This window comes from Oncorhynchus mykiss, chromosome 9 (genome assembly GCF_013265735.2).
Source record: "Oncorhynchus mykiss isolate Arlee chromosome 9, USDA_OmykA_1.1, whole genome shotgun sequence".
NCBI lineage: Eukaryota > Metazoa > Chordata > Actinopteri > Salmoniformes > Salmonidae > Oncorhynchus > Oncorhynchus mykiss.
This window is the reverse complement of record NC_048573.1, coordinates 77,859,379-77,881,218: the sequence shown is the minus strand read 5'-3', so window position 1 is coordinate 77,881,218 and position 21,840 is coordinate 77,859,379.

The following is a 21,840-nucleotide window of genomic DNA, read 5'->3' as shown; positions in this document are numbered from 1 at the left end:
GAACTGGGACTGGTTCTGACTGCAGAAAGCAGAGCGTTATGTATCATTATATAGGACTGGAACTGGGACTGGTTCTGACTGCAGAAAGCAGAGCGTTATGTATCATTATATAGGACTGGAACTGGGACTGGTTCTGACTGCAGAAAGCAGAGCGTTATGTATCATTATATAGGACTGGAACTGGGACTGGTTCTGACTGCAGAAAGCAGAGCGTTATGTATCATTATATAGGACTGGAACTGGGACTGGTTCTGACTGCAGAGAGCAGAGCGTTATGTATCATTCTATAGGACTGGAACTGGGACTGGTTCTGACTGCAGAAAGCAGAGCGTTATGTATCATTATATAGGACTGGAACTGGGACTGGTTCTGACTGCAGAAAGCAGAGCGTTATGTATCATTCTATAGGACTGGAACTGGGACTGGTTCTGACTGCAGAGAGCAGAGCGTTATGTATCATTATACAGGACTGGAACTGGGACTGGTTCTGACTGCAGAAAGCAGAGCGTTATGCATCATTATATAGGACTGGAACTGCGACTGGTTCTGACTGCAGAAAGCAGAGCGTTATGTATCATTATATAGGACTGGAACTGGGACTGGTTCTGACTGCAGAAAGCAGAGCGTTATGTATCATTATACAGGACTGGAACTGGGACTGGTTCTGACTGCAGAAAGCAGAGCGTTATGTATCATTATATAGGACTGGAACTTTGACTGGTTCTGACTGCAGAAAGCAGAGCGTTATGTATCATTCTATAGGACTGGAACTGGGACTGGTTCTGACTGCAGAAAGCAGAGCGTTATGTATCATTCTATAGGACTGGAACTGGGACTGGTTCTGACTGCAGAGAGCAGAGCGTTATGTATCATTATATAGGACTGGAACTGGGACTGGTTCTGACTGCAGAAAGCAGAGCGTTATGTATCATTATATAGGACTGGAACTGGGACTGGTTCTGACTGCAGAAAGCAGAGCGTTATGTATCATTCTAAATCGGACTAACCTTGTCACCAGGCTATTGGGCACAGCGCACATAAGCCTGGCGACAACAACCATTCTACGTTGGCCTTAGCGGAAGTGATCATATAATTAAATGAGACCTTAACTAAGTAAAGTATTTGTCATCATTTATTGCAAATCAAAGGACTGCGAGGCTCCAGATGGAGAACAGGAAATTGTGTGCTAAAAAAAAACGTTCTCCCTTGCCTTAAAGGGAAACAACATTCCCCCTGGCCTCAAAGGGAAACAAAATCCTCCTGGCCTCAAAGGGAAAAGCATTCTCCCTGGCCTCAAAGGGAAACAACATTCTCCTGGCCTCAAAGGGAAAAAACATTCCCCCTGGCCTCAAAGGGAAACAACATTCTCCTGGCCTAAAAGGGAAAAAACATTCTCCCTGGCCTCAAAGGGAAAAAACATTCCCCCTGGCCTCAAAGAGAAACAACATTCTCCCTGGCCTCAAAGGGAAAAACATATTCCCCCTGGCCTCAAAGAGAAACAACATTCTCCCTGGCCTCAAAGGGAAACAACATTCCCCCTGGCCTCAAAGAGAAACAACATTCTCCCTGGCCTCAAAGGGAAAAACATTCCCACTGGCCTCAAAGAGAAACAACATTCTCCCTGGCCTCAAAGGGAAACAACATTCTCCCTGGCCTCAAAGGGAAACAACATTATCCCTGGCCTCAAAGGGAAACAACATTCCCCCTGGCCTCAAAGGGAAACAACATTCTCCCTGGCCTCAAAGGGAAACAACATTCTCCCTGGCCTCAAAGGGAAACAACATTCCCCCTGGCCTCAAAGGGAAAAACATTCCCCCTGGCCTCAAAGGGAAACAACATTCTCCTGGCCTCAAAGGGAAACAACATTCTCCCTGGCCTCAAAGGGAAAAACATTCCCCCTGGCCTCAACGGGAAACAACATTCTCCCTGGCCTCAACGGGAAACAACATTCCCCCTGGCCTCAACGGGTAACAACATTCTCCCTGGACTCAAAGGGAAAAACATTCCCCCTGGACTCAAAGGAAAGCAACATTCCCCCTGGCCTCAAAGGGAAACAACATTCTCCCTGGCCTCAACGGGAAACAACATTCCCCCTGGCCTCAACGGGTAACAACATTCTCCCTGGACTCAAAGGGAAACAACATTCCCCCTGGACTCAAAGGGAAACAACATTCCCCCTGGCCTCAAAGGGAAACAGCATTCCCCCTGGCCTCAAAGGGAAAAAACATTCCCCCTGGCCTCAAAGGGAAACAACATTCCCCCTGGCCTCAAAGGGAAACAACATTCCCCCTGGCCTCAAAGGGAAACAACATTCCCCCTGGCCTCAAAGGGAAAAAACATTCTCCCTGGCCTCAAAGGGAAACAACATTCCCCCTGGCCTCAACGGGAAACAACATTCCCCCTGGCCTCAAAGGGAAACAACATTCCCCCTGGCCTCAAAGGGGAAAACCAATAGGACCTACCTTCCACCGTGCTAATTAGCAAAGGGCACTCTCTAGCTAATGGCTTCACTGAAAATATGAAAGACTACACCCTTAAAATCTATGGTCGATGTGTGTCGCACTTGTGGGGAAAACTATCCCAATGGGAGTAACAAACACAGTCTCTTTATTGCCAAGATGTCTGACCTATGCAAACGCATTCTCTTTATTGCCAAGATGTCTGACCTATGCAAACACAGTCTCTTTATTGCCAAGATGTCTGACCTATACAAACACAGTCTCTTTATTGCCAAGATGTCTGACCTATACGACAGAGGTGCACAAGGCACGTAGGGGAAGGTGTTGTGGAAGATGATTGGTTGGCAGATTAAGCCGATTCGACAATGCCAATTGTGCTGGGAGGTTCTCACTTCTTTCTTATTGGCTAACAAAAGACCAAGTTGTAGCATTGGTCCATCAGACTCCGCATACTTCGGAGGAAATTAGTATGGGTAGGAGAATAAAATCAGACGTGGAAATTGTAAAGTTAGTTGGAGACAGGAGATGAGATGAGGAGGAGCTGCATCCCAAATCAACTCCTTCAAGCCATCGAAACACTAATGACATGGTGACTAAAGTTAGAGTGATGGACTCAATATAAACTACACTAGCCTGTCTCCTGTTTCTGTAGTGAAAGAGCTTGATGTAGAGTACAGTCCCTGGACAGGAGGCTATAGAGGGACAGTACACCCCCTGGACAGGAGGCTATAAAGGGACAGTACACCCCCTGGACAGGAGGCTATAGAGGGACAGTACACCCCCTGGACAGGAGGCTAGTTGAGGGACAGTACACCCCCTGGACAGGAGGCTAGTTTAGGGACAGTACACCCCCTGGGTTACTGAGGAGAAGCTGTATCCCTGGAATGATACCATCTCTCTGTCCCAAATCCTATCTTACCCTCGCTACCCTCCAACTCTCAGTATTGACAGTAAGTTTCAGGTGAGGAGATGAGGAACGCATTTGGAGGCAGAGCCTAGACCTGAAACAGGGGCAGAGACCGTAGCTGTGACTGCTGCCTGGCGGTCTGGACGCACCTGGCGGTCTGGAGGCGTCTCCTCTCCAGTCCGTCAGTCAGTCAGTCAGTCTCCTCTCCAGTCAGACAGTCAGTCAGTCTCCAGTCAGTCTGTCAGTCAGTCAGTCAGTCTCCTCTCCTGTCAGTCCCCTCTCCTGTCAGTCTCCTTTCCTGTCAGTTGGTCTGTCAGACACCAGGGGACCCATCAATCACCTCCAACGTAGTGTGGTTTAATCTTAGATAAAAAAATGTTCCTCTTACTCAACGAATCAAACACTCACCCCCAGCATCAGATACCTAACCCTTCCCTCAGCCAACCTATGGTAACCTATGTAGCCTATGGTAACCTATGGTAGCTGGAGAGATAGAAGGGGTGCTTGATTCACTTAGTAACAGCGAGCTGTTGATAGAGAAGAACGGGACTGTCGAAGACTAAATGAAAGGCACACAGAGAGAAAGAGAAATTGACTGAGAGGAGGACAGCGAGAGAGGGGAGAGGGAAAGAGAGAATGGATAAGAGGGGTGAGGACAAGAGAGAGGAGGAGAAGAAGGCCATCTGTAGAACATAGCCTCCCTGGCCAAGAGCTGCATCAGGCCTTGCCGTAACCCAGCAACCAGGGGTAGAGAGGAAAAGACGAGAGAGAGAGAGATCTGGCCATGGCAGCTTGTTATTGTCTAACATGATGAATATACAGTGTCTTCAGAAAGTATACACACCCCTTACATTAGTTACAAACTTATTAAAAATGAATAGCTGAAATGTCTTCAGTCAATAAGTATTCAATCCCTTTGTTACGGCTAAATACATTCAGGAGTAAAAAATTGCTTAACAAGTCAGGGTAGACTAGTGGTTAGAGTGTTGGACTAGTAACCGAAAGGTTGCAAGTTCAAATCCCCGAGCTGACAAGGTACACATCTGTCGTTCTGCCCCTGAACAGGCAGTTAACCCACTGTTCCTAGGCCGTCATTGAAAATAAGAATTTGTTCTTAACTGACTTGCCTAGTTAAATAAAGGAAAAATAATAAGTTGCTTGGAGTCACTTTGTATGCAATAATGGTGTATAAACATGATTTTTTGAATGACTACCTCATCTCTGTACCCCAAACATACAATTATGTGTAAGGTCCCTCATTAGAGCACTACAGATTCAACCACAAAGACCAGGGAGGTTTACCAATGCCTCGCAAAGAAGGGCTCCTATTGGTAGATGGGTAAAATATTAAAAGCAGATATTGAATATACCTTTGAGCATGGTGAAGTTGTTAATTACACTTTGGATGGTGTATCAATACACCAAGTCACTATAAAGATACAGGCGTCCTTCCTAACTCAGTTGCTGGAGAGGAAGGAAACCGCTCAGGGATTTCACCATGAGGCCAGTGGTGATGGCACCAACAGGGAGGGCTGCCTCGCTTCTAGTCCTTAGGAAACTTTGCAGTATTATTTTTTTTTTACGTATTATTTCTTACAATGTCAGCCCAGAAAATCTTAAGTGTTATTATATTAGGGCAAAGTCAGCTTACCAGCACTACGACCAGGAATAAGACCAGCACAACGACCAGGAATACGAAAAGCACTACGACCAGGAATACAACCAGGAATACGACCAGCACAACAACCAGGAATACGACCAGCGCAACGACCAGGAATACGACCAGCACTACGACCAGCACTACGACCAGGAATACGACCAGGAATACGACCAGGAATAAAACCAGCACTACGACCAGGAATACAACCAGGAATATGACCAGGAATACAACCAGGAATGCAACCAGCACAACGACCAGGAATACGACCAGGAATAAGACCAAGAATACGACCAGGAATACAACCAGCACTACCACCAGAAATACAACCAGGAATACAACCAGGAATATGACCAGGAATACGACCAAGAATTACAACCAGCACTACGATCAGGAATACAACCAGCACTATGACCAGGAATACGACCAGGAATACGACCAGCACTACGACCAGGAATTACGATCAGCACCACGACCAGGAAAACGACCAGCACCACGACCAGCACTACGACCAGGAATACGACCAGCACTAAGACCAGGAATACAACCAGCACTACGACCAGCACTACGGCCAGGAATACGACCAGGAATACGACCAGTACTACGACCAGGAATACGACCAGGAATACAACCAGGAATACGACCAGGAATACGACCAGGAATACAACCAGGAATAATACCAGGAATACGACCAGGATTACAACCAGCACTACGACCAGGACTAAGTCCAGGAATACGACCAGCACAACTTTCCCGAAGAGGATCATTTGTCCGAACCACCCAGGGCATTTGTACTGATTCCAGTGGCTGACCCAAAACAACACCGCTAGAGAAGAGTTAGATGGAGCGGTCTTCTGGTCAGACTTCGGAGGCGTGCAAACCACTCATCGCTTCCAAGTATGTTACTCCCTAATGTCCAGTCTCTAGATAACAAGGTAGACAAAATTAGGACAAGGGTTGCTTTCCAGGGAGACATCAGGGATTGTAACATACTCTGTTTTACGTAAACATAGCTCTATCGTCATATACTGTCAGAGTCGGTACAGCTACCTGGATTCTTTGTGCATCACGTTGACAGGAATAAACATCTCTCTGGGAAGAAGAAGGGCTGGGGGTTTAATGATTAGCGACTCATTGTAAAATTGTACCAACATACAGGAACTCAAGTTCTTTTGTTCACCTGACCTAGAATCCCTCACAATCAAATGCAGACCGCATTATCTCACAAGAGAATTCACCTCAGTTATTGTCACAACAGTGTATATCCACCCTCAAGCCGACACCACGATGGCCTTCAAGGAACTTTATGCAAACTGGAAACTATATATCGTGAGACTGAATCTGGTAAAACACTGGATCATTGCTACTCTATTTTCCGCGATTCATACAAGGCCCTCCCCCGACCTCCTTTTGACAAATCTGACCACGACTCCATTTTGCTCCTCCCTTCATATAGGCAGAAACTCAAACAGGATGTACCTCTGGTAAGGACTATGCAACACTGGTCTGACCAATCTGAATCCATGCTTCAAGATTGTTTTGATCACGCAGACTGGGAAATGTGAGGAAATGGCGTTCTCGCTCAGAAACTGGGCAAGACGATTGGCCCAGTATATCTCAAATTGTCGCTCCAAGAGATACACGAGATACTGAGGTTGGCTCACGATGGAAGTGTGGCAGGACATCTTCGGGTAAACAATTCGTATGACCGTATATGGCCTAACTTCTTCTGGCCGGGTCTGAGACAGGATGTTGTGGTTTTACTGTAAATCCTGGCGCGTTTGACAGTGATCGGGTAAACTGAACCAAGCTGCGCCGGTTGAACCTTTGCAGCCTATTCCTGCTTTTGACAAACCTTTCAGTAGGGTTCTGGTGGACTGTGTTGGTCCATTGTCCAAAGCCAGGAGTGGTAACCAGTTTCTCTTAACCATAATGTGTGCTACCACTCATTTCCCTGAGGCCATTCCACTGAGGAAAATCACAGCTCCCAGTATTGACCTGGATAAATTATTTCCAACATTTGGACTTCCGCAGGCAGTGCAGTCGGACCAAGGTTCGAATTTTATGTCAAAGGTCTTCCAGCAAGTGCTACAGCAGTTGGGTATTACCCATTTCCCCTCTAGTGCCTACCACCCAGAGTCTCAAGGTGCTCTGGAAAGATTTCATCAGACTTTGAAGTCAATGTTGAGAGCTTACTGCTTTGAATTTGAGAAAGACTGGAATGAAGGTGTCTCTCTTGTGCTGTTTGCAGCACAGGAGGTTGTTCACAAATATCTTGGTTAAGTCTGAATGAACTCATGTTTGGACATCATGTCAGAGGTCCTTTGAGTTTGCTGAGAGAGAGGTTGTTGCAGGGTGACACAACTTCTTATGGATAGGGGGCAGTATTCGGAGGTTTGGATGAATGAGGTGCCCAATGTAAACTGCCTATTACTCAGGCCCAGAAGCTAGGATATGCATATAATTGGTAGTATTGGATAGAAAACACACTAAAATAATGTCGGTGAGTATAACAGAACTGATATAGCAGGCAAAAACCCGAGGAGAATCCATCCAGGAAATTTGCTTTGGGGGCTCACCACTCATTATAATGGCTGGCTATGAGAATATAAAATTAATACCTCCCAGATTGCAGTTCCTAGTGCTTCCAGTAGTTTTTTTTTTTTTTATGAGTTAGAATTTGTAGTTTTTCTAAGTGGCTCCCATTTTGGCTGTAGTGTTTGTAGTGTTCGTTATTTACCTCCGGTAATGAACATACTATTCTCCGTCTTAAATTGTATCATTTATGTATGTATTAGGATACCTGAGGATGGATTAGAAACATTGTTTGACTTGATTGGACAAAGTTTATTGGTAACTTTCGGGACTCATTTGTATGCATTTTGAAGGAGGGAAACCAGTGGATTACTGAGTCAAGCGCGCCAACCAAACTGACTTTTTTTGGGATATAAAGAAGGACTTTATCGAACAAAATAACCATTTGTGATGTCGCTGGGACCCTTTGGATTGCAAACAGAGGAAGATCTTCAAAGGTAAGTGATTTATTTAATCGCTATTTCTGACTTTCGTGACGCCTCTGCTTGGTTGGAAAATGTATGTAATGCTTTTGTGTGCTGTCCTCAGATAATCGCATGGTGTGCTTTCGCCGTAAAGCCTTTTTGAAATATGACACAGCGGCTGGATTAACAAGAAGTTAAGCTTTTTAAAGCAGGAAAAAAACATGTTGGAGCATGTTAGCGCTTTTTTTATACAGATTGCCACATGCCTGTTAGTTTGCCAGTGAGAATCTGGAGAGGGTGCAAACGAAAATGAAAGTTTGGTACGATCGGAAGACCCGAAACTACACTTTTGATGTGGGTGACCGAGTCCTGGTTTAGTTGCCCATTCTGGGGTCACCTTTGAAGGCTTGCTTTCCAGGCCCTTACCCTATAGTGAAAATAATTGGTAATAGGGATTACATCATCTCCAGGAGGAAAGCCCAATACACCTGTTGGGCGGTTGAGTAACTCCGAGATACTAGAAAACCTTCATGTCTTTTTGGCACACTTGGCGACATTGTTGCACTGCTTTAAGAATATCAGGGTTTATTCTCAGATGAGCAAATGTACTAGAGCATGTCACTGACGTTGGGGACGTGGCCCGATCAAAGACCTATTGAGTGAACTCTGAAAAGAGAGAGAAGCTCTGCAGTGAGGTGGTAAGTTACTGTTGATATCGCAGGAGTTTCCTCTTGAAATCAGACATGTCCGTGGTGAGGAAAAATTGGTCGCTGATTGTTTTTCAAGGCAGTCAGTAAGTTTTGCTTTTAGCCCGTGTGTGTTGCCCTGGATCACAATTTATTTTGACGTTCTGCAGTTTTGGAGATTAGTATTGTTTTGGCTCATTCCAAGATGTACGTGAGTTTTTCAAAAAACTTGTGAGTTTAAGGAACGATAGAGATAAAAAAAATGTAAAAGGACCAGTCAAAAGTTAACACATCTACTCATTCAAGGGTTTTTCTTTATTTGTACTATTTCTACATTGTAGATTAATAGTGAAGACATCAAAACTATGAAATAACACATATGGAATCATGTAACGACCCCAAAAAAGTGTTCAACAAATCAAAATATATTTGAGATTTGAGATTTTTCAAAGTAGCCACCTTTTGCCTAGATGACAGCTTTGCACACTCTTGGCATTCTCTCAACCAGCTTCATGAGGTAGTCACCTGGAATGCATTTCAATTAACAGGTGTGCATTGTTAAAGTTAATTTGTGGAATTTATTTCCTTCTTAATGCGTTTGAACCAATCAGTGTTGTGACAAGATAGGGGTGGTATACAGAAGATTGCCCTACTTGGTAAAAGACCAAGTCCATATTATGGCAAGAACAGCTAAAATAAGCAAAGAGAAATGACAGACCATCATTACTTAAAGACATGAAGGTCAGTCAATCCGGACTTTGAACTTTGAAAGTTTCTTAAAGTGCGGTCGCAAAAACCATCAAGCACTATGATGAAACTGGCTCTCATGAGGACCGCCACAGGAAAGGAAGACCCAGAGTTACCTTTGCTGCAAAGGATAAGTTCATTAGAGTTAACTGCCCCTCAGATTGCAGCCCAAATAAATGCTTCACAGAGTTCAAGTAACAGACACATCGCAACGTGAACTGTTCTGAGGAGACCGCGTGAATCAGGCCTTCATGGTCAAATTGCTGCAAAGAAAACACTACTAAAGGACATCAATAAGAAGAAGAGACTTGCTTGGGCCAAGAAACACGAGCAATGGGCATTAGACCGGTGGAAATCTGTCCTGAGATTTTTGGTTCCAACTGCCGTGTCTTTGTGAGAAGCAGAGTAGGTGGACGAATGATCTCTGCATGTGTGGTTCCCACCGTGAAGCATGGAAGAGGTGGTGTGATGGTGCTTTGCTGGTGACTCTGTCTGATTTATTTAGAATAAAGCTACACTTAACCAGCATGGTTACCACAGCATTCTGCAACAATATGCCAGTCCCAGTCAGAGCTAACCAGATGGGATATAATTTGTTTTTCAACAGGACAATGACCCAACACACCTCCAGGCTTTGTAAGGGCTATTTGACCAAGAAGGAGAGTGATGGAGTACTGCATCAGATGACCTGGCCTCCACAATCACCTGACCTCAACCCAATTGAGTTGATTTAGGATGAGTTGGACCGCAGAGTGAAGGAAAAGCAGCCAACAAGTGCTCAGCATATGTGGGATCTCCTTCAAGTCTGTTGGAAAAGCATTCCAGGTGAAGCTGGTTGAGAGAATGCGAAGTCTTCAGAGCTGTCATCAAGACAAAGGGTGGCTACTTTGAAGAGTCTCAAATATAAAATATATTTGATTTGTTTAACACTTTTTTGCTTACTACATTATTCCAAATGTGTTATTTCAATATTGAACGTAGTAAATATAAAGAAAACCCCTTGAATGAGAAGGTGTGTCCAAACTTTTGGCTAGTACTGTCTATACAGGTATATACTGTATCAGGGAAGTAGCCATTCTCCAAAACCAGGTTGAATAGTTTTAATGAGTCATCTTGCAGCTCAGGAGTACGGTGTTTAGACCACTTGCTGACATTAGAAGACTGCTGTGTGTAGACTATATACTTTACATTAGACTGATGTGTGTAGACTACTTAATGTACATTAGAAGACTGATGTATGTAGACTACTTCCTGTACATTAGAAGACTGATGTGTAGACTACTTCCTGTACATTAGAAGAATGATGTGTAGACTACTTCCTGTACATTAGAAGACTTATATGTGTAGACTACTTCCTGTACATTAGAAGACTGATGGTGTGTATACTACTTCCTGTACATTAGAAGACTGATGTGTGTAGACCACTTCCTGTACATTAGAAGACTGATGGTGTGTATACTACTTCCTGTTCATTAGAAGACTGATGGCGTGTAGACTACTTCCTGTTCATTAGAAGACTGATGTGTAGACTACTTCCTGTTCATTAGAAGACTGCTGTGTGTAGACTACTTCCTGTTCATTAGAAGACTGCTGTGTAGACTACTTCCTGTTCATTAGAAGACTGAAGGAGTGTAGACTACTTCCTGTTCATTAGAAGAATGAAGGAGTGTAGACTACTTACTGTTCATTAGAAGACTGATGGCGTGTAGACTACTTCCTGTTCATTAGAAGACTGATGGCGTGTAGACTACTTCCTGTTCATTAGAAGACTGATGTGTAGACTACTTCCTGTTCATTAGAAGACTGCTGTGTGTAGACTACTTCCTGTTCATTAGAAGACTGCTGTGTAGACTACTTCCTGTTCATTAGAAGACTGAAGGAGTGTAGACTACTTCCTGTTCATTAGAAGACTGAAGGAGTGTAGACTACTTACTGTTCATTAGAAGACTGATGGCGTGTAGACTACTTCCTGTTCATTAGAAGACTGATGGCGTGTAGACTACTTCCTGTTCATTAGAAGACTGATGTGTAGACTACTTCCTGTTCATTAGAAGACTGCTGTGTGTAGACTACTTCCTGTTCATTAGAAGACTGCTGTGTAGACTACTTCCTGTTCATTAGAAGACTGAAGGAGTGTAGACTACTTCCTGTTCATTAGAAGACTGAAGGAGTGTAGACTACTTACTGTTCATTAGAAGACTGATGGCGTGTAGACTACTTCCTGTTCATTAGAAGACTGATGGCGTGTAGACTACTTCCTGTTCATTAGAAGACTGATGGCGTGTCTTGACTCAGAGCCAGTAACTCAACGGTGATGTAGGCTATGTACTAAACACACAGCAAAGAGGCAGTCAAATATTGGTCAACCATTTACACTGTCTGAACTCTTCCCATTTTTCTTTGTTCCCAAGGACCTCCAGAGGAGTGAGTGTGTGTGGGTCTTACAAGGAAGTTGAGGGGAGAGAGTGGTGATTCAGCCTCAGGGAGTGTGTGTGTGTGGGTCTTACACGGAGGTTGAGGGGAGAGAGAGGTGAGTCAGTCTCAGGGAGTGTGTGTGTGTGTGGGGGTCTTACACTGAGGTTGAGGGGAGAGAGTGGTGATTCAGCCTCAGGGAGTGTGTGTGTGTGTGTGTGTGTGTCTTACACGGAGGTTGAGGGGAGAGAGTGGTGATTCAGCCTCAGGGAGTGTGTGTGTGTGGGTCTTACACGGAGGTTGAGGGGAGAGTGGTGATTCAGCCTCAGTGTGTGTGTGTTGCAGTGGGAGGTCCAGACATGATGCCTGGAGTCCTCAGAGTCTGTAAATCACTAATAGCTACTGTGCTCTCCATATTAAAAGGGAAAGGGGGATACCTGGACAGTTTTTAACTGATTTGCATTCAAATGAAATGTGTCTTCCACGTTTAACCCAACCCCTCTGAATCAGAGAGGTGCGGGGAGGGGGGCTGCCTTAATCGACATACACGTCTTCGGCGCCCGGGGAAGTGTTCTCTGTGCTCTCTGTGCCATCTCGCTCTCCCAGCCCGTCTGTCTTCAGTAAGTGGGTCATCATGTCTTTGCCAGGAGAAACTATGAGGAAACAATACATTTTACCCCCCCCCCCCCCCCCCCCCCCCCCCCCCCCCCCCCCTCAGAGGTGTTTCATCATGCAGACATTTACACTACATCACCAATAGTATGTGGACACCTGCTTGTCAAACACCTCATTCCAAAATCCTGGGCATTAATATGGAGTAGGTCCCCCCTTTGCTGCTATAACAGCCTCCACTCTTCTGGGAAGGCTTTCCACGAGATGTTGGAACATTGCTGCGGGGACTTTCTTCCATTCAGCCACAAGAGCATTAGTGAGGTTGGGCACTGATGTTGGACGATTAGGTCTGGCTCGCAGTCGGCGTTCCAATTCATCCCAAAGGTGTTCCATGTGGTTGAGGTCAGGGCTCTGTGAAGGCCAGTCAAGTTCTTCCACACCGATCGACAAACCATTTCTGTATGGACCTCGCTTTGTGCATGGGGGCATTGTCATGCTGAAACAGGAAAGGGCTTTCCCCAAACTGTTGCCACAAAGTTGGAAGCACAGAACCGTCTGGAATAATCATTGTATGCTGTAGCATTAAGATTTCCCTTCACTGGAACTAAGGGGCCCGAACCATGAAAAACAGCCCCAGACCATTATTTCTCCTCCACCGAACTTTACAGTTGCATTGGGGCAGGTAACGTTCTCCTGGCTTCCGCCAAACCCAGATTCGTCTGTCGGACTCCCAGATTGTGAAGCGTGATTCATCACTCCAGAGATCGCCTTCCCACTGCTCCAGAGTCCAATGGCGGCGAGCTTTACACCACTCCAGCCGACGCTTGGCATTGCACATGGTGATCTTAGGCTTGTGTGCTGCTGTTCGGCCATGGAAACCCATTTCATGAAACTCTCGACAGACAGTTCGATAGCTTCCAGAGGCAGTTTGGAACAGTTTGGGACTTAGTAGTGAGTGATGCAACCAAGGACAGACGATTTCTACACTCTATGCACTTCAGCAATCGGCTTTCCCGTTCTGTGAGCTTGTGTGGTCTACCACTTCGCGGCTGAGCCGTTGTTGCTCCTAGACGTTTCCACTTCACAATAACAGCACATACAGTTGACCGGAGCAGCTCTAGCAGGGCAGAAATGTGCAGCTCGAGCAGGGCAGAAATGTGCAGCTCGAGCAGGGCAGAAATGTGCAGTTCGAGCAGGGCAGAAATGTGCAGCTCGAGCAGGGCAGAAATGTGCAGTTCGAGCAGGGCAGAAATGTGCAGCTCGAGCAGGGCAGAAATGTGCAGTTCGAGCAGGGCAGAAATGTGCAGTTCGAGCAGGGCAGAAATGTGCAGCTCGAGCAGGGCAGAAATGTGCAGTTCGAGCAGGGCAGAAATGTGCAGCTCGAGCAGGGCAGAAATGTGCAGTTCGAGCAGGGCAGAAATGTGCAGCTCGAGCAGGGCAGAAATGTGCAGTTCGAGCAGGGCAGAAATGTGCAGTTCGAGCAGGGCAGAAATGTGCAGCTCTAGCAGGGCAGAAATGTTTATGGAAGGCTGGCTTCCTATGGCGGTGCCACGTTGAAAGTCACAGCTCTTCACTGAGGCCTATGTATATTGTCAGGATTCACCATGATTTGGGGCTGTACAAATGTTTGATGTATTAGAATAATTGATTATGCTTATGTAGTATTAATAGAAGGGGAGGGGTTATAAGACCGCTTACATTTATAGGGTCCTAGACTACAGATTAACTATATATATATATATATATATATATCTATATTCATTATAGAGGTTTGGAATTGGTCCACAGTTGTTTTTTAGTTCTCTCTCTCTCTCTCTCTCTCTCTCTCTCTCTCTCTCTCTCTCTCTCTCTCTCTCTCTCTCTTATATAGAGAACCCTCTGAGAATGTGTGACTGAGACAGAACTCTGCAGAGGAGTCTGGGAGATAAGAGGCTCGTCAAACATTCCAAAATAAATCAACTTTGAGGACGTTTACTGCTGTGTTTTTAGATAACACTAAAAGCCTTGTTTATGTAGCTTGGTAGGCACGGGGTTTTGGTCTCAGGAGTAAAAAGGTAATGACGTAGTCAGTGACATCACGAAGGTGGGACGTCGGTTTAACAAAACACCTGGAGACCTTTTTTTTGATGCAGAACTTACTCAGAAACATGCATGCTCTGTTCCTGTTCCTGTTCCTCTTCCTGTTCCTGTTCCTGATTGTCAACATCTGTCTGCAATTGCATTAATAAAGGTTTTTGTAATTATATAATTAAAGATATTGTCATAATGCTAATTTCATCAATGAACCAATGATTTATAAATACATTTGATTGATTGACTTGACTGTTTTGATTATCGTTTTAATTCAGATCTATATGATTTTGATATATTGAGTTATTATTGAAATAAAACTGTTCCTGAAAATGTGCATCTGGAATCATAGCTGGCACACACAATGGTAGAAATGGTAGGATAAATTGTAATCTTCCCCAAACTTGAAACTCACCGCCTGTGAAGTCTTGATAAAAGAACTGTCTCCATGTTTCCACGGTCAGATTTAGCCCATGGGCCACTATAGGCCACTATGGGCCACTATAGGCCACTATGGGCCACTATGGGCCACTATGGGCCACTATGGGCCACTATGGGCCACTATAGGCCACTATAGGCCACTATGGGCCACTATGGGCCACTATGGGCCACTATAGGCCACTATAGGCCACTATAGGCCACTATAGGCCACTATGGGCCACTATAGGCCACTAAGGGCCACTATAGGCCACTATGGGCCACTATGGGCCACTATGGGCCACTATGGGCCACTATAGGCCACTATAGGCCACTATGGGCCACTATGGGCCACTATGGGCCACTATAGGCCACTATGGGCCACTATAGGCCACTATGGGCCACTATGGGCCACTATGGGCCACTATGGGCCACTATAGGCCACTATGGGCCACTATAGTCCACTATGGGCCACTATGGGCCACTATGGGCCACTATAGGCCACTATGGGCCACTATAGGCCACTATGGGCCACTATAGGCCACTATGGGCCACTATGGGCCACTATGGGCCACTATGGGCCACTATAGGCCACTATGGGCCACTATAGGCCACTATGGGCCACTATGGGCCACTTTAGGCCACTATGGGCCACTATAGGCCACTATAGGCCACTATGGGCCACTATGGGCCACTATGGGCCACTATGGGCCACTATAGGCCACTATAGGTCACTATGGGCCGCTATAGGCCACTATAGGCCACTATGGGCCACTATGGGCCACTTTAGGCCACTATGGGCCACTATAGGCCACTATGGGCCACTATGGGCCACTTTAGGCCACTATGGGCCACTATAGGCCACTATAGGCCACTATGGGCCACTATGGGCCACTATGGGCCACTATGGGCCACTATGGGCCACTATAGGTCACTATGGGCCGCTATAGGCCACTATAGGCCACTATGGGCCACTATGGGCCACTATAGGCCACTATAGGCCACTATAGGCCACTATGGGCCACTTTAGGCCACTATAGGCCACTATAGGCCACTATGGGCCACTATGGGCCACTTTAGGCCACTATGGGCCACTATAGGCCACTATAGGCCACTATGGGCCACTATGGGCCACTATGGGCCACTATGGGCCACTATAGGCCACTATAGGTCACTATGGGCCGCTATAGGCCACTATAGGCCACTATGGGCCACTATGGGCCACTATAGGCCACTATAGGCCACTATAGGCCACTATGGGCCACTATAGGACACTATAGGACACTATGGGCCACTATGGGCCACTATAGGCCACTATAGGCCACTATGGGCCACTATGGGCCACTATAGGCCACTATAGGCCACTATAGGCCACTATGGGCCACTATAGGACACTATAGGACACTATGGGCCACTATGGGCCACTATAGGCCACTAAAGGCCACTATGGGCCACTATGGGCCACTATAGGCCACTATAGGCCACTATAGGCCACTATAGGCCACTATGGCCCACTTTGGGCCACTAAGGGCCACTATGGAGCAAGATAAGACATATCTCATAATATGAAATAAAACATTCAGGTTTGAAAGAATGATGTATGTTTTCAAAATGCATACTGCCTCCAGCTCACATTGTAAAGTGGTGCGTGACGTGCTGTTGGCCTGTTGTCTCCCATTCACCTTGAAGCGCCGTCTCCCATTCACCTTGAAGGGCCGTCTCCCATTCACCTTGAAGCTCTGTCTCCCATTCACCTTGAAGCGCCGTCTCCCATTCACCTTGAAGGGCCGTCTCCCATTCACCTTGAAGGTCCGTCTCCCATTCACCTTGAAGGGCCGTCTCCCATTCACCTTGAAGGGCCGTCTCCCATTCACCTTGAAGGGCCGTCTCCCATTCACCTTGAAGCGCCGTCTCCCATTCACCCTGAAGGGCCGTCTCCCATTCACCTTGAAGGGCCGTCTCCCATTCACCTTGAAGCGCCGTCTCCCATTCACCTTGAAGCGCCGTCTCCCATTCACCTTGAAGGGCCGTCTACCATTCACCTTGAAGCGCCATCTCCCATTCACCTTGAAGGGCCGTCTCCCATTCACCTTGAAGGGCCGTCTCCCATTCACCTTGAAGCGCCATCTCCCATTCACCTGTCAATTACCGATTGAGACGAATGGTCTTCTAAAAGCTCGTGTTTTACAGCTGAGGAGCAGCAGGAGAAAAACCCTCTCTAAACAGGCTCTGTATGCTGTGCACGTGTGATAGGTCTGTTGGATAAATAAGATACATGATGACTAACCAAAATACACACAGGTCAATTTTATTCCACTAAATTAGGCAAATTAACCTATAAACCGACAAGCATGATGGTCAAATGTATTTACATGGACTGAATCAAAAGCATTATTTTACCATGTTAGATTTTTCTCCCAGTCGTTTTGGCCTGCAACAGTTTTATTCATCAGCATGGACACATGTGGATGGGCCTCTATAGAGCCCCACAGTGGAGTTGTCATAATACCCATAAAACCTGGTGGTCATACTGGGAAATGGTTCTAATTGTTTTTCAACCGTTCATTTTTCCCCATAGGGAATTTTACAAACACTTAAAATACAGTACACTGCTGCCCTCTAGTGGATATAAATGGAATAAACATTACACTGCTGCCCTCTAGTGGATATAAATGGAATAAACATTACACTGCTGCCCTCTAGTGGATATAAATGGAATAAACATTACACTGCTGCCCTCTAATGGATATAAATGGAATAAACATTACACTGCTGCCCTTTAGTGGATATAAATAGAATAAACATTACACTGCTGCCCTCTAGTGGATATAAATGGAATGAACATTACACTGCTGCCCTCTAGTGGATATAAATGGAATAAACATTACACTGCTGCCCTCTAGTGGATATAAATGAAATAAAAATTACACTGCTGCCCTCTAGTGGATATAATGGAATAAACATTACACTGCTGCCCTCTAGTGGATATAAATGGAATAAACATTACACTGCTGCCCTCTAGTAGATATCAATGGAATGAACATGACACTGCTGCCCTCTAGTGGATATAAATGGAATGAACATGACACTGCTGCCCTCTAGTGGATATAAATGGAATAAACATGACACTGCTGCCCTCTAGTGGATATAAATGAACAGTGAATGCATGGCCATCATGGTGAGAGAAGACATTAGAACTGTTTTACACAACTGTACCAGTGTGTTCTGAAACACTCAACACTGGAAAACACAACAGAGAGACAGAGAGAGAGAGAGAGAGAGAGAGAGACAGAGACAGAGACAGAGACAGAGACAGAGACAGAGACAGAGACTCAATTTGGCATGAGGGTCTGCTATACAAACTGATGGAAAGTGGTGTTGGGGGTAAAACATACAACATTATAAAATCCATGTACACAAACAACAAGTGTGCGGTTAAATTTGGCAAAAAACACACACATTTCTTCACACAGGGTCATGGGGTGAGACAGGGATGCAGCTTAAGCCCCACCCTCTTCAACATATATATCAACGAATTGGCGCGGGCACTAGAAGAGTCTGCAGCACCCGGCCTCACCCTACTAGAATCCGAAGTCAAATGTCTGCTGTTTGCTGATGATCTGGTGCTTCTGTCACCAACCAAGGAGGGCCTACAGCAGCACCTAGATCTTATGCACAGATTCTGTCAGACCTGGGCCCTGACAGTAAATCTCAGTAAGACCAAAATAATGGTGTTCCAAAAAAGGTCCAGTCACCAGGACCACAAATATAAATTCCATCTAGACACTGTTGCCCTAGAGCACACAAAAAACTATACATACCTTGGCCTAAACATCAGCGCCACAGGTAACTTCCACAAAGCTGTGAACGATCTGAGAGACAAGGCAAGAAGGGCATTCTATGCCATCAAAAGGAACATAAATTTCAACATACCAATTAGGATTTGGCAAAAAATACTTGAATCAGTCATAGAGCCCATTGCCCTCTATGGTTGTGAGGTCTGGGGTCCGCTCACCAACCAAGACTTCACAAAATGGGACAAACACCAAATTGAGATTCTGCACGCAGAATTCTGCAAAAATATCCTCCGTGTACAACGTAGAACACTGAATAATGCATGCAGAGCAGAATTAGGCCGATACCCACTAATTATCAAAATCCAGAAAAGAGCCGTTAAATTCTATAACCACCTAAAAGGAAGCGATTCCCAAACCTTCCATAACAAAGCCATCACCTACAGAGAGATGAACCTGGAGAAGAGTCCCATAAGCAAGCTGGTCCTGGGGCTCTGTTCACAAACACAAACACACCCCACAGAGCCCCAGGACAACAGCACAATTAGACCCAACCAAATCATGAGAAAACAAAAAGATAAAAAAGATAATTACTTGACACATTGGAAAGAATTAACAAAAAACTGAGCAAATTAGAATTCTATTTGGCCCTAAACAGAGAGTTCACAGTGGCAAAATACCTGATTACTGTGACTGACCCAAAATTAAGGAAAGCTTTGACTATGTACAGACTTAGTGAGCATAGCCTTGCTATTGAGAAAGGCCGCCGTAGGCAGACATGGCTCTCAAGAGAAGACAGGCTATGTGCTCACTGCCCACAAAATGAGGTGGAAACTGAGCTGCACTTCCTAACCTCCTGTCCAATGTATGACCATATTAGAGATACATATTTCCCTCAGATTACACAGATCCACAAAGAATTCGAAAACAAATCCAATTTTGAAAAACTCCCATATCTACTGGGTGAAATTCCACAGTGTGCCATCACAGCAGCAAGATTTGTGACCTGTTGCCACGAGAAAAGGGCAACCAGTGAAGAACAAACACCATTGTAAATACAACCCATATTTATGCTTATTTATTTTATCTTGTGTCCTTTAATCATTTGCACATTGTTACAACACTGTATATATGTATATATATATATAATATGACTTGATTTAGATTGTCTTTATTGTTTTGAAACTTCTGTATGTGTAATGTTTACTGTTCATTTTTATTGTTTATTTCACTTTATATATTCACTTTATATATTATCTACCTCACTTGCTTTGGCAATGTTAACACATGTTTCCCATCTCAATAAAGCCCCTTGAATTGAATTTAATTGAATTGAGAGAGAGAGAGAGAGAGAGAGAGAGAGAGACAGAGACAGAGACAGAGAGAGAGAGAGAGAGGTTTTGTTAAGTATTTTTGTAACCTGTATGTGTGTGCCAATAGGATGCAGTGTTTTTGATTCTTGAAATTGTTTACTTATGTTTGTATTATTCTGTTTAATTTGTTCCCAGGGAGGAAGAGGAAGGCACCTAGGGAGTGGTTAGGTAAGAGGCCTGTGGGCATATGTAACCGATGTGAAATGGCTAGCCAGTTAGCGGTGGTGCGCGCTAATAGCGTTTCAATCGGTGGCGTCACTCATTCTGAGACCTTGAAGTAGTGGTTTCCTCTTGCTCTGCAAGGGCCGCGGCTTTTGTGGAGCGATGGGTAACGATGCTTCGAGGGTGACTGTTGTCTGTGTGCAGAGGGTCCCTGGTTGCCAGGTAGGGGGCAAGGAGAGGTACGGAAGTTATACTGTTACACATACATAACCTTTAATATTTACTGTCTATAGACGAGGACCACCCCTGTATTTTGCTTAGAGTACCAGGTGGTGCTAAGTTAGGTGGGTAGGCAGGTAAGGTAGGAGAGGGGGCTTTGACATTTACTTTCTTTGCTTTGGTTCCATCCAGCCTATTTTCCCCATATTACCGTGTGAAGGAATGTAAACGGTACCACTCTCTCTGTCTTGTCCTCCTTACTCGTACCTACAGTCCCAAACCTCTATACCTCTACCTAGAGTCACATAACTCTTTACCTCCACCTACAGTCCCATACCTCTATACCTCCACCTACAGTCCCAAACCTCTATATCTCCACCTACAGTCACATACCTCTATACCTCTACCTACAGTCCCATACCTCTTTACCTCCACCTACAGTCCCAAACCTCTATACCTCCACCTACAGTCACATACCTCTCTACCTCTACCTACAGTCACATACCTCTTTACCTCCACCTACAGTCCCATACCTCTTTACCTCCACCTACAGTCACATACCTCTTTACCTCCACCTACAGTCCCATACCTCCACCTACAGTCCCATACCTCTTTACCTCCACCTACAGTCCCATACCTCTTTACCTCCACCTACAGTCCCATACCTCTTTACCTCCACCTACAGTCCCATACCTCTTTACCTCCACCTACAGTCCCATACCTCTCTACCTCCACCTACAGTCACATACCTCTTTACCAGCACCTACAGTCCCATACCTCTCTACCTCCACCTACAGTCCCATACCTCTTTACCTCCACCTACAGTCCCATACCTCTTTACCAGCACCTACAGTCACATACCTCCACCTACAGTCACATACCTCTTTACCTCCACGAGGAGTTGAGTTGTAGCAGGGTTTTGCGTTCCCTCTTCCTAGAGGCGTGAGTAACAACTGCACTCCTCTGACACTGTCCTCCTCAGGATCGACTGCTCTCCCTCCAGAGTTGTACTTTGCGTTACTCTTTCCCAACTCTTTTACCATTCAACTACAAAGTCTGTTTTCTTTCAGTATAGTTATTAAAAGAGCTGTCCAAACTTGCTCAACATTTCAATATTCACATATTTCCATTATTCATATTCATTATACCCGTTTGTACTGCAACATTTAAGTTGATGGAAACCTACATCCACTAGGTGGCGATGTACGATGTGGGAGTAGAATTAACTTCAGTTTCACCATAGAAGTAGTAAACGGAAACAGAACCAAAAGAGCAGTCTTCTTTAACGTTTTTGTTTCAACGTCCAGAGCAGATCGACGTTTCGTG